The 12,826-nt window shown below is 47.7% G+C and overlaps 1 long non-coding RNA gene across 1 annotated transcript; it reads left to right on the top strand.

Annotated features, from left to right (window-relative positions):
* Positions 1–10,990: 10,990 nt before the first annotated feature.
* LOC143606546 (uncharacterized) lies at positions 10,991–12,127 on the top strand. Its single transcript, XR_013148765.1, has 3 exons — positions 10,991–11,024; positions 11,094–11,186; positions 11,815–12,127. It is a non-coding gene; the product is annotated as an uncharacterized LOC143606546 (long non-coding RNA).
* Positions 12,128–12,826: the final 699 nt, after the last annotated feature.

The raw sequence follows: 12,826 nt of genomic DNA, 5'->3' as shown, positions 1-12,826 counted from the left end.
CTGGGAACACCGGCGGTTATACAAATCTTACGAACACTACCCCGGCTACCCAAGCCGGGGCAAGTGCAGTAAATATTCCACTGGGGTTCACTGATGCCCAGTTGGAAAAACGAACGAGGGTCCCTCGCCAAACACTAGATCAAGCGAAGGCGTGGGCCGAAGCACGTCAGAGAGAGTTCCAAGCTGAATTGGATGAACGCTTGCGTTCAGTTCAACAGGCTGACGAATTCGGCAGTACTCGCCAACATCTCAATATGAACAGTGAGTGCGAGTACTCAGACGACGAGAGGGAAGAATCCGATACCGACGCAAACCCTGGCCATAAGGCGAAAGGGAAGCGTAAGGAAACGGACTTCCAACCAAAAAGGAATTTTGGGGAAGCTTTTAAACCAACAAATGCGGAGAGAAACCCGCGTGACTTCTCCAAAACCTTTAGACCAACTGCTACAAATGCAGGAAAGTCAAAGTTCGCAAGGGACATTGCGGAAGCAATCGCCCCGAGAAGTGCCAAACAAATGTCCAACATTGGCACTTATGATGGTCTATCCGACCCAGACGACCACTTGAACAGGTTCATTGCGGGGGCAACCGTCAGCAACTGGACGGAACCCACGTGGTGTTACATGTTCCAGATGACTCTGGTCGGAGCGGCCAGGGCATGGTTCGATCGCTTGCCGGTCCACCACATTTATGATTGGGCGGACTTTCAGAATAAGTTCAGCCAGCACTTCAGCCAGCAGAGGAAATATACTGAAGAACAGTGGACGATCCTCAATTGCGTTAGAGAGGAGGATGAATCTTTACTAGACTTCATCACCCGCTTCAATTCCAAAAAGCTAAGTCTCGGCAACATAAGTGAAGATCTTGTCCGCGCAGCTTTCATCCAAGGCGCCGAATACCCAGAGCTTATCCGCACATTGACGGGTAAGGATGGCATGCCATCAACATGGGATGCCATCATGACGGCGGCAAAGCGCTTTGCCGAGACGGAAAAGCAACTGGGAAGGGATCTTCCCCAGAGTACACACCTCTACACGCAGAGGACAAGAGAGAACAATGTTCGGATTGCCCGGCAGAACAAAAAGAGGAAGCTAGGTATCTGGCAGTCAAGGGTAAACTTTGACACCTCATCCAGCTCTCACCCTCTTGTTGGCGGAAGAAATCACACACACCCTTCAAGCCAAAAGCACCGGTGGACGCCACTCACCAAAAGCGTCACGGAGATATTTGCCACTGAAAAGCTACCATGGCCAAAGGCTCCAATGATCCGGCAGCGACCTAATGCGGATCAGAGTAAATCCTGTGACTTCCACGGGACAAAAGGTCATAGTACGGAAGAGTGTATATCCTTGAAGGATATTATTGAAGCATTCGTCAAGGATGGAAGACTGGCACACCTGGTGGCATCAATCAAGAAGGGAGGAAGAAACGACAACCGGTACCCGAGGCAACGGACGAAAGCCCGTTGACATCAGCATCAACATGGTTCATGGTAAGATCAGAGGAAGAAAAAGGCGAACGACAGAACCATGTGCGTGGAAGGAAGCTGAGGTGCGCTTCCCGCGAGTGCCAGGAGGACCCAGCAAAGAAGGCCCTATCGTCATCAAAAGCCAGCTGGGGTACTACATCACTTCTCGCACTTCTTACTGACAACGGCGCCTCGTCAACGGTGATGTACAGGCAGTTCTTTGACAAGCTAGATGACGAAGACAAGGAACGCCTGGAAACGATCTGCGCCTCGATGGAAGGGTTCGATGGCAGCACAAACACCCCCCTGGGTATCCTATCGTTCCCCGTCACTCTTACGGATGGGAAACACTCCCGCACAGAAGATGTGGACTTTGTCGTGATGAGGAAGCCACACCACACATACGACATTCTCTTCGGGAGAGACGGGATGGCAAGATTCAACGCCGTGGTATCCTCAGTCCACGGCATGATGGGATGGCCAACAGCTGAGGGTGTAGCGATGATCACCGGCATTCCCCAGGTATGCATCGCATCTGTCTCATCTAAACCCAAACCAAAGATGGCTAAACCAACCATCACTGAACCAGAAAGATGGGCCTTCAATGGCAAGTACCCTGACCAGGCCGTCACCATTGGCCCGACAATTGTTGATCCCACACGCACCCTACTCAAGCGCTTATTACAAAAAAACGCTGACATCTTCGCGTGGACACCAGCTGACATGACTGGTGTACCCCGAAGTAAGGCAGAGCATAAGCTCAAATGTGATCCGGCTGTTACGCCGATCGTACAAAAGCGCAGAGTAATGGGGCCAGAACAAACTAACGCGTGTAGAACCCAAGTCAAGGAACTCCTTGACGCAGGCATCGTACGCGTTAGTAGATATCAAACTTGGGTTGCAAATCCCGTTATGGTACCGAAGAATAACAAACAATGGCGCATGTGCATAGATTTCAAGGACTTGAACAAAGCATGCCCCAAAGATTGTTATCCGTTACCCGAAATTGATCTTAAGGTGGACTCGTTGGCACCGTTCCGCCTTAAATGCTTCCTGGACGCGTATAAGGGGTACCATCAAATCCACATGGCCGTTGATGATCAGGACAAAACCGCATTTCGGACGCCCGATAGCACATTTTGTTACCAAATGATGCCATTCGGACTTAAGAATGCCAGGTCCACATACCAACGCCTGATGGACAACCAGTTTCATGCCCAAATTGGGAGGAACTTGGAAGTCTACATGGATGACTTGGTCATCAAAAGCCCTGACCCAGAAGCGATGTTGAAAGACATCGAAGAGACTTTCAACACGCTCAGGAAGATAAACATGAAGCTCAACCCGAGCAAGTGTGCCTTTGGAATGGAAGAAGGGAAGTTCTTAGGGGTCATCGTCACTAAATATGGCTTTAGAGCGAACCTGAAAAGGTCGAAGCCATTATCAAAATGGAATCACCTACTACCATCAAACAGGCTCAGACACTGAATGGACGACTAGTGGCACTTAATCGCTTTTTAGCAAACCACGCAGAAAAGTCGTTTCCTTTCGTGTCAACGTTGAGAAACTGTTTAAAGAAAACGCACTTCCGCTGGACACCAGAAGCGGAAGCAGCTTTTCAGGAGATTCGGTCACGCTTGATCGAACTCCCAACGCTCACAGCGCCCAAAGCGGGAGAGGAGTTAATCCTATACCTTTCCGCAACAGATAGAGCAACCGGGGCAGTCCTGCTAGTAGAGCGAAAAGGCATCCAGATGCCAATCTATTATGTCAGCCGTATCCTAACAGACGTAGAAACCCGGTACTCTACCCTCGAAAAATTAGTCTTAGCACTTATACATGCTTCACGCAGGTTAAGACGATATTTCCAGGGTCACCCAATCACCATTCTCTCCAACTTCAAACTTGCAAACGTTCTAGGCAAACCCGAGTTATCGGGACGCCTAGCCAAATGGGCAATTGAGTTGGGGGAATACGCGATAAAGTATAAGCCAAGACCAGCCATAAAAGGCCAGGTTCTGGCCGACTTTATTGCAGAAGTGCCTGCATCGCTGGAAAAAGAGTGCCAGGAAGAGGCTCAACCCTCTCCAGCACAAGACATCAATGACGTCTGGCGACTCTACACTGATGGAGTAGCCAGTAACGAAGGTTCAGGCGCAGGGCTGAAACTAACCAACCCAGCAGGCCAAGAGTACACTTACGCTATTCGACTGGATTTTCCAAGTACGAATAACGAAGCCGAGTATGAGGCATTCTTGGCTGGGCTGAGAATTGCGCGTAAGATGGGGTTGAAAAACTTGGAAGCACACGTGGATTCCATGTTGGTAGCCAATCAAATCAACGGGACGTACACGGCCGTGAACGACACAATGGCCCTGTACCTAGCACAAGCAAAATCCCTTATGCGCGATTTCAACGACTGCAAAGTCATAAACGTCAAGCGAAGTGAAAACAAATCTGCGGATGCGTTAAGCAAGCTTGCATCATTAGCCTTCACCCATTTAGGAAAAGACATCCGCATTGAACTCCTCGAGGCACCTTCGGTCCCGCACAAGGAAATTTGTGTCATCCAAACCGGCACGGAAACGTGGATGACACCAATAATAAAATACCTTGCGACAGGTACACTACCAGAATCAAAAACACAGGCAAGAAAACTACGCTGTAAAGCACTAAATTATCAACTCATCAATGACATCCTTTACAGACGTAACTTTCTTGGCCCACTCTTAAGATGCGTGGACAACCAAGATGCTGACTACCTCCTAAGGGAAGTACACGAAGGCATCTGTGGAGTACACGCAGGTCCCCGCGCTGTTGTAGCTAAGCTAAACAACGCGGGATACTTTTGGCCGGGGATGCATACGGATGCACTGGCATACATCAGAAAATGCAGGTCTTGCCAGCTTTACGCACCCAACACGCACCGCCCGAAGAATGAACTTGTTCCAGTCACTTCTTCATGGCCATTTCAGAAGTGGGCCATCGATGTGACAGGCCCATTTCCTACAGCAGCAGGAAATGTTCAGTTCTTAGTGGTAGCCATCGACTACTTCACCAAGTGGATAGAAGCAAAACCCTTAGCCCAAACAACCGCAAAACATATCAAAAAATTTATTTGGAATTTATTATTTGTCGTTTTGGACTTCCACAGAATTTGGTGAGCGATAACGGCACCAACTTTGCTGACAAGAAGCTACAACAGTGGCTCAAAGAACTTCAAATCACCCACACCTTTACCTCAGTGGCACACCCGCAAGGTAATGGTGAGGTGGAAAGAGCAAATAAGAGCATCGTCGAAGGCATCAAGAGAAGACTCTTGAAACACAGATCCGGCTGGGTGGACGAGCTTCCGCATGTCCTTTGGGCAAACAGAACGCTGAAGAAGGCCAGTACGGGAGAAACCCCGTTCAGTCTCACTTATGGCACTGAAGCCATGGTCCCGGTCGAAATTGGTTTACCCTCACCAAGGGTCTTGATTCAGCCAGAAGACAATGATGCGGAAAGATGGTTAGACCTTATGCTAACCGAGGAACGCAGAGACTTAGCCGCAGTGCGTGAAGAAAACTACAAGCGACAAATGCAAAAGTACTACAACACGCGGGTAAAACTCTGCAACTTCAAAATAGGAGACTACATACTGCGTAACAACGAGGCTTCGAACCAAGAACGCCCAGGAAAGTTGGCCCCGGTCTGGGAAGGGCCATACATCATCAAAGAAGTCCTGGGAAAGGGCGCATACCGGCTCGAAAGGCTAGATGGCACTCCCATCCCAAGAACATGGAATGGAGCTCAATTACGCAAATGTTATATGTAGATCAATTCCAAACTTGTAAAGAAAAGGCCTAGAGCCACTTCTAATGGAAATGATTCTCCTTTCACAATGTGTTGATAGCCTTACCTTTATACTTATGAACTTCCCACACTATTGTGCCGGTATTCACCGCATAAATGGGGGAAGAAGTAAGTCGTTACGTGTGGAAGGCGGCAAAACCCGCATAAACACAACGCTAAAAATGTTAAAAGTTTTAAGGAAAACCTACACGCAGGTCAGATGTAAGTAAAGTTTAGCCATCCTTGTAAGTGCAAGTGACGGTCTTACCCGCACAATCACGAACAAGGAAGCAAAACTTCAACCTATCATCTACCACGTTCAAAGGTTAACTTATTCTGAACACTTAGAAAATTTCAAAGGAAAAGATGAGGAAAACTTCCACGCAGGTCAGATATAAGTAAAGTTAAGCCATCATACTAAGTGTAAGTGACGGTCATACCCGCACAATCATGAAAGAGGAAGCGAAACAAACTTATAATTTACCACGTTAAAAAGTTAACTTATCTAAGTACTAAAGAAATTGCTAAGTTAGATCAAAACATGCGTAAAATAAACAAGGCAAAGAACAAACACAATCTTTATTTCATCAAAATTCAAATATTACAAAGAGCTAAACAAAAGCAAAAATCTACGCAAGTGGTGGAAAGGGATCTTCAGAATCAAGCTTCAGGACCACTTCCACTTGGACCCGCTCCATCAGTAGAGCGTGGTGGTTCAAGGAAAGCTCTAAGGATAGCAAGCCCATCATCAGCAGCAGCGACTTCGTTCACCTTCTCCACCACCGGATGCGGGAAGGCGGCATACTGATTCACTGCTTGGTCGTAAACAGCTTCAGTATCAACATTGTACAAAGGGAAGTTGGAAGGCGGAATGCCTTTCTCAACGAACCCTAGACCAAGCAGGAAGCCGGCCTTTTCCCATCCTCATGAGAAGCGTTGAGGGCTGCGCTCATAGCATCGTCATAAGACGTCTCTGAGAAGACCCGATGCACAACCTACAAGAAAATATACAAGTATCAGAACCCTTTCTATTTACAAAGAAAAGCGTAAAGACATGAAAGCTTACCTGAGACAACGCTTCTCGAAGAAGCCATTCCTTGGCAACCAGAGCTTCTTGGAGGGCAGCTTGAGTTTCGTTACGGGCGCGTTCGGCTTCACTCTTGTTGAGGTTGCAAGCAACACTTCCTTTGCAGCAGCTTCTTCGACGCCCTTTAACTTCCGCTCAGTATGGTCAAGCACCCCCCTCTGGTCCAAGATCTCCTGGAGCTTTTTGGCGTCTTCCATCGCCAAGGCATCATGAGCCTGCTGGAGAGCCTCTAATTTGGCTTTAAGCTCTTCATTCTCCACGCGTAGAGGCTCAGCAACGGCTTCAGCCTTGGTGGCCCTCTCGGTTGCGTTCCTCGCAGTTTCCTTAGCCAGCCGAAGCTGTTCATTAACAGCTTGGGCAGCCTTGGAACGGGCCTCGAGTCGAGCCTGAACTTCAACCTCGAGGGCCTTGAAGGCCTTCTCCTTTTCCGCAGCCACTGCGGAAAGCCTTTGGTTCTCCTCCCGGACAGCCCGCGCCTGAGCCACTTCTTTAAGGCGAGCTGCTTTTAACTTGTCGTTTTCACGACAAAGCAGCTCGACGTGCGGCTGCATCCGGGCCAGGAGAACCCGAAGCTCATTGGTTAGCCTACCCTCCTGGTAGCTAGCCATGGCTTCCCCCAACGCACCACTGGGAGCAGCGTGACGAGCCCATTCCACGCACTCCACAGGGGTACGAAGGGTTGTTCCTCGGCGATGTTCCATCGTGGAACATACACTTCATTGGAATCCGACACTGCAAAAAACATAAAGCAGTTAGGAAAAGATGATAAAAAAAAAATATGTGAAAAGGGCCAAAAGAACCCTACGCACCTGTAGGGTCAATAACAGGCCGATAGCCGCCGAACCCATCACCTGAACCCAAAGGAAATCCATCCAAGAGGTCAGGCAGATGGGAAGGTGGCAGAGATTGGCGTGAGGCCCCATGCGTACCTGATGGATCGGCCGTCGATGACGGGGGCATGGTAGCAGCCGCCGCAGTCGCCGCCGCAGAATCCGCAGCAATAGTAACCGCCGGCTCGGTGAAAGATGCTGTAAAAATCGCACTCACAGCCGGCGGTGATGTCATCTCAGCTGGAACAGTCGGCTCAAAGGAGTGAGCAACTGAACCAGCGGAAACAGGCGCAGGCGCCTGGGTCGACGCCTCAGGTAGGCTGACCAAGCCTACCGTCATTGGCGGGGAGGTACTCCTCTGCGCTCCACCCTGGAATGCGTCAACATCCACGCCTGCGTAAAGAAGATAAGTGTTAAATGATATTAAGCTTTGAAGTTAAAAGACAAGAAGTTTGTACTTACGGGTTTTCTTGAGCCTAAAGGTACGGAGAGGCGGGGACGAACCCGATGGAGCCGGCCTCTTTGCGCCAGTTATCGTCGTCTTCTTGGGCTCTCCGGAGGTGACAGTCGCAACCTCCGGAGCGGTGGTCTTATCACCACCGGGATTCCCCGCCACCTCTTCGCTCTCGGTCTCCGAATCAGACCGAGGCGCCGGATCGGCAGTGGAGGCCACCTCCTTTCCCTTCCCGCCGGCAGCCTTCTTCTTCCGCACCAACGGAGGACCATCTGCGGATTCCTCATCATAACATACGATTAGAGGAATTCCAGCAGAGGTTTCAACATTGAGGGGTCGAGGGTTGAAGAGCGCCTTACCTGGCCGCCTGGCGCTCAGGATCTCGTGGCCTAGCGGGTAGACCTCCACGAACCGATCCGCAGTTTGTTCTAGGATGGGCAACTCGTTCTCGTCTAGAGCGCGAGTACCCATCCGAGCGGGACCGTCAGCCTCCCGCGGGTTCAGGAGCGACTGCAGGTCGTTCCCCTCTGAAATAAACAGGAAAAAAGTTAGAAGAAATTCAGAATCAACAAAAAGAAACAAAGCATACCGTAAGGAACAGAGTTCGAACCGTAATCGAGGACGATCGGAACCTTTTGCGCATCCGCCGCCTTCCACACCCGGCTCATCCCGAACATCACCATCCCGGACTCCGCAAACCGGTAAACCGGAGATTGGACCCGGGAAATCCTCGAAAACCATTCCGCCTCCTCGTAGTTGGAGGCGTGAAGGCTAGGAAGAGCTTGCCCGTTCTTAAACTTCATGGCAAGGGGGATGGCGCGAGCGGATATGAAGAAGAACTCCCACTTCCACGCGCGAAGACTGCGCTCGGTCGCGCAAATCTTCAAACCCTTGATTCGGGTTATCAGGGTATACCACCCCTGGATGCACCTCCAAGTGTAGAAGGTCATCAGGCGGTCAACATAGGGCTCAATGCCCAAAATCCGGCACACCCACTCAAAGTGGCGAATCTTGGCGATCGCCATGGGGTGCAACTCGGTCAAATGAACACCGTGCCTCTCAAGGACACGGTAAACAAACTTTGTCAATGGGAACCTAAGATTCCCATAAACAAAGAATGCAGCATAAACCCCGATCTTGCCTCTGGGGGCATCGTACACCGTCTGATGGGGTTCAGGAAACTCAGGCTCGAGAGACTCGAGCTTGAACTTCCTGACGACGTACCGATACAGATCGCCAGGCAGAGCACACTGGCACTCGCCAGCAGTACTCTTGTCATCAGCTGTAGAATCGAGATCACGAGACATCTTGTAAAAGAAGAAGAAAACGATTTCGGGAGAATGCTTGCCTGAAAAGGTGAGTATTCGCCGGAAATCGCTTAGAAGAGTGAAAGTGTGGATTACAAAGAACCCTCTCCCCCTTTATATACTAACCGCAATTAATGCGATGCATTTAATGCGGAAGAGAGAGAAATCGAAGGTGCAATGAAACTATGACACGTGGCAAAAAGCAAGCTGGCAACAGCTGTTGACAGGACGCATACCATTAATTTCGCGGCCACGCGCCCGAAAAAACAGGCCCACGCGCCTGAAAAAGCTTCTGGAATGACCATGTACTGTCACGTCACCATAACTTTTTGCACGTCCTGACACAGTCAGAAGAAACCGTCGCACGACGTTTCAGAGGTTTGGACTGTTCTTATCCTTCCACCAACTCTTCGAATTTCAAAATTCAAAATTCAAAAAGATTCAAAAGTAAGCGGGAAAATACCCCTTACCTTGGCAACCAAGTAACCATAAGACAGGTGCGGGTACAGTGTCGAGGCAAAACCCTTCACATACTTAGCACCCGCAGGGAATTGACGCCAGGAATACCTTGGAAGTAAAGTAACCGTAAGACAAGTGCGGGTACAGTGTCAAGGCAAAACCCTTCACATACTTAGCACTCTGCAGGGAATTCAAACCAAGAAGGATCTTCTGGGCCATGCTTGCGGAAACGAGAATAACACCCCCGCATGACGGGAACGTCGAGAACTATATTGTTTGAAACTCCAAGATGGAATTGGTGGTTTTAGCATAATTGATCGCTATGTTGAAAACTACCAAGACCCCATGGAGAATCCACACAAGTGGGACTCAACGCTCCTGACGTGCGAGGAGGTTACAAACCTACCCGCTTCACACCCAAAGATCAAGCAGAAAAGTCGGGAATTTCTGCGTGACATCAGGAAAACCGCGGGAAGAATCACCACGGAAAACCTAAAAACTAAACCCTTTTCAAAACCCCTTGCTAAGTCCAAAAGTTCACCTCACTTATTAATAATTCATGAGAAGAACATTGGACTGGGGGGACTTGAAGAGGTAGGTCCCAGCAGAGCCCAGTTGGACCCGCAAGACTCACCTTGAACAGGGACGTCTGCGCAATGACCAATTGCTCCAGCAGGACCCACCATGCTCAAAGAACCTTACGCGCAGTACGCCAGCTGTCCCCGCAGGGAAAGCCTCCCAATGGTGAAGTACCCCGCCTGTTCCCGCAGCTGCGGATACAAGCCATCAGGGAAGGCTACCCGCACTAACAGCAAGGCTACACGCACAAGGCATTAGCTACTTCAGTAGTCACATGAAGGAATGAGCAAGGCGGGAATACTCCCGCCTAAATGAGCCAGTCCGTATGCTTCTGGAAGATCTTTCGTACTATACCTACTAAGGTATGGGCGGAACAGACAATTTGACCAGAGCAGCCCATGAACCAATCACAGGGTGACAGCTCACCGACAACAATACGAGGAGGAGCACCCTCTAGTACTGTTTGTCACTATTAGCCGCTGCCTACTCACCAACCCTTACGATGGGACGTGCACAGCCTACAGTTGGTGGAACAGTGCGTAGCCGGCAGTAACGGAACAGTATACAGCCGACCTTTATTGTTGGCCGTAGCCTATCCACCAACCAGCATGGCCTGTGCGTAGTCCACTGTTGGTGGAACAGGAATACTATTCAGCCGGCTGTACCTTCTAGGAAACCTACCTTCGGCTATAAATACTCCAACACCTTGGAATGGTAAGGACATCATCTGATATCTCAATCTTATCTAGCAATCTCTTAATATACACTTATATTCAGAGCAATCTAGTCTGATTCTCACGCCGGAGGGTGGTCACAAGGAGGAACCCCCCCCCTTCTCAGTGACGAGCTTACGGTGTCTGTTTTGCAGGTCCCTTGAAGAACAACTCTCTGCTGGACCTCATCCTCGTGGGAAACATTACTTAACCCCCAGATTATCTATAATCTGTCCAGGGTTCACTTAGTGTTTCTTCAATTCTCTAGCTTACAAAACTTGGTGCTTATAATGGTAAGATTCCAAATGTATAACCTTTATTACACCAACTACAAGTCGATAACCGATTTTTCGATTCCACAGTTTGATAAAGAATCAGTTTTGGTACCAAAAGAAACCTCTTGGTTTGGATACTTTCCTGATGGAGCCTGGGATCCGGTACTTCCAGCACAAGAGGTATATCATGCATTAATAAGTTGTACGGTACAGCTCATCAATGCATCCGCATGTCTGATCCATGCACAATTCATCAGTGCATTCACGGAATCTTGATTTATTTAAGGACGTGAATTTCTGGCGGGGCACTAACCTAACACGAAATTCACGAGTTTGGGTTTTCTATAAACTGGTTCGGGTTGAACTCGTAAACCCATATAGCTAAATGGGTCTTGTTTGTGCATACGTGGGTTCGCAGGTTGGCCTATTTAACCCTTTTGTTTTTTGTTTTTAATTTTTGAAATTTTTTTTTATTTCATAAATTAAAATTGGTTCGTGTTTTATGCCAAAAGTTCAAATTTAAAAGGGAAATTGATAGATATAAATATATTTGTATTTTTTTGTTGTAAAATTGTAATTGTAAGTATTAATATGCGAACATAATAAAGAAAATGAAAAAAAATCGTGTTGAAAGGGTCGTGTTTGTGTCAACAAGCAAATTTTCGTGTTATATTAACAATGCGATTTTCAGGTTTGTGTAGTGTTCTAGTTAGTGTCAAATTTTCGGGTTTGGATCCGGTTGGACCCACAACCTGCGAACACGACGTTTTAGCATTCCCAATTTTATTCATGCATGTACCTTGTGCAGACAACACTATATATCGAAGACTGGATTGGTTTGAGAACGTTAGATGAAGCCGGGCGGGTCAAGTTTGTAAACGTGTCGGGAGGGCATCTCGGTATTTCAGATGATGATATGAAGGAGTATATCGTGCCATATTTAATTGACGAAAATACACCTGGCCTGGTTCTGGCAAAATCAACTCGTGAACAACCTTCACGGTCGTTTTCTAATGCTTTGGGTTTCATCAGAAAGCTAGGTGGGCATCAAGATCTTCAACTAAATATAATTCATCACTCGTAACACGAAAATTATTGTTTCATCTCTACATGATTTTTGCTTTTCTTGAAGAGCATATGTAATTCTACTAGATTTATACGTAATTTGTGTTCATCGTAGTTGTCATCAATAAAATCGTTCAAAAGTATATTGAAGTATTTTTCAATAGGATGCTACTATATGTAGCACCGCCATACAAATAATATGCGTCGTATGAAGTCATTCAGCTGACCAAACCCGAACCGTTTGAGCCAGAGTCAGATGTTGACCAGGTTTGACTAAACCCAAACTGGCTTGTGCCTAAAACCCTGTCTGTGTAGTGGCCTATCAGATTTTCTACATATTGTACAAGCCTGTAACGTTTTCCATGTCTTACATGCATTTAAAAAGCTTTTTTTATACGGCCCGTGTATCTTACGTATAAGATTGTATGATATGTAGAATATGCTATACGAGATTACGAGCCTCATGAATTGATATAGTGCATGGATAACGTGTCACTAATGTTAATATAGCCTGTCTCTTTAATACAAAACTGACAAAACAAACGGCAAAATTTTTGAAAATTATAACCAACTGAATATATGATACTGTTTTGATGTTGGTTGGGTAATGGTCCATAAAAAGAAAAAAGAAACGAACCGATCAAAAATTTATTTTTCTTTTATGGACCGACAAGGTTAGAATCCGAACCGTACATATCTGGTCCGGCTTTGGTTTAGTTTGCAGAATTATATAAAAACCAGACGTTAAAAAAAAG

This window comes from Bidens hawaiensis, unplaced genomic scaffold, assembly GCF_021521415.1.
Source record: "Bidens hawaiensis isolate Kalapana, Puna unplaced genomic scaffold, B.hawaiensis_p1.1 tig00075308_1, whole genome shotgun sequence".
In the NCBI taxonomy this organism is placed as follows: Eukaryota; Viridiplantae; Streptophyta; class Magnoliopsida; order Asterales; family Asteraceae; genus Bidens; species Bidens hawaiensis.
This window is presented reverse-complemented; position numbering and strand designations above follow the sequence as displayed.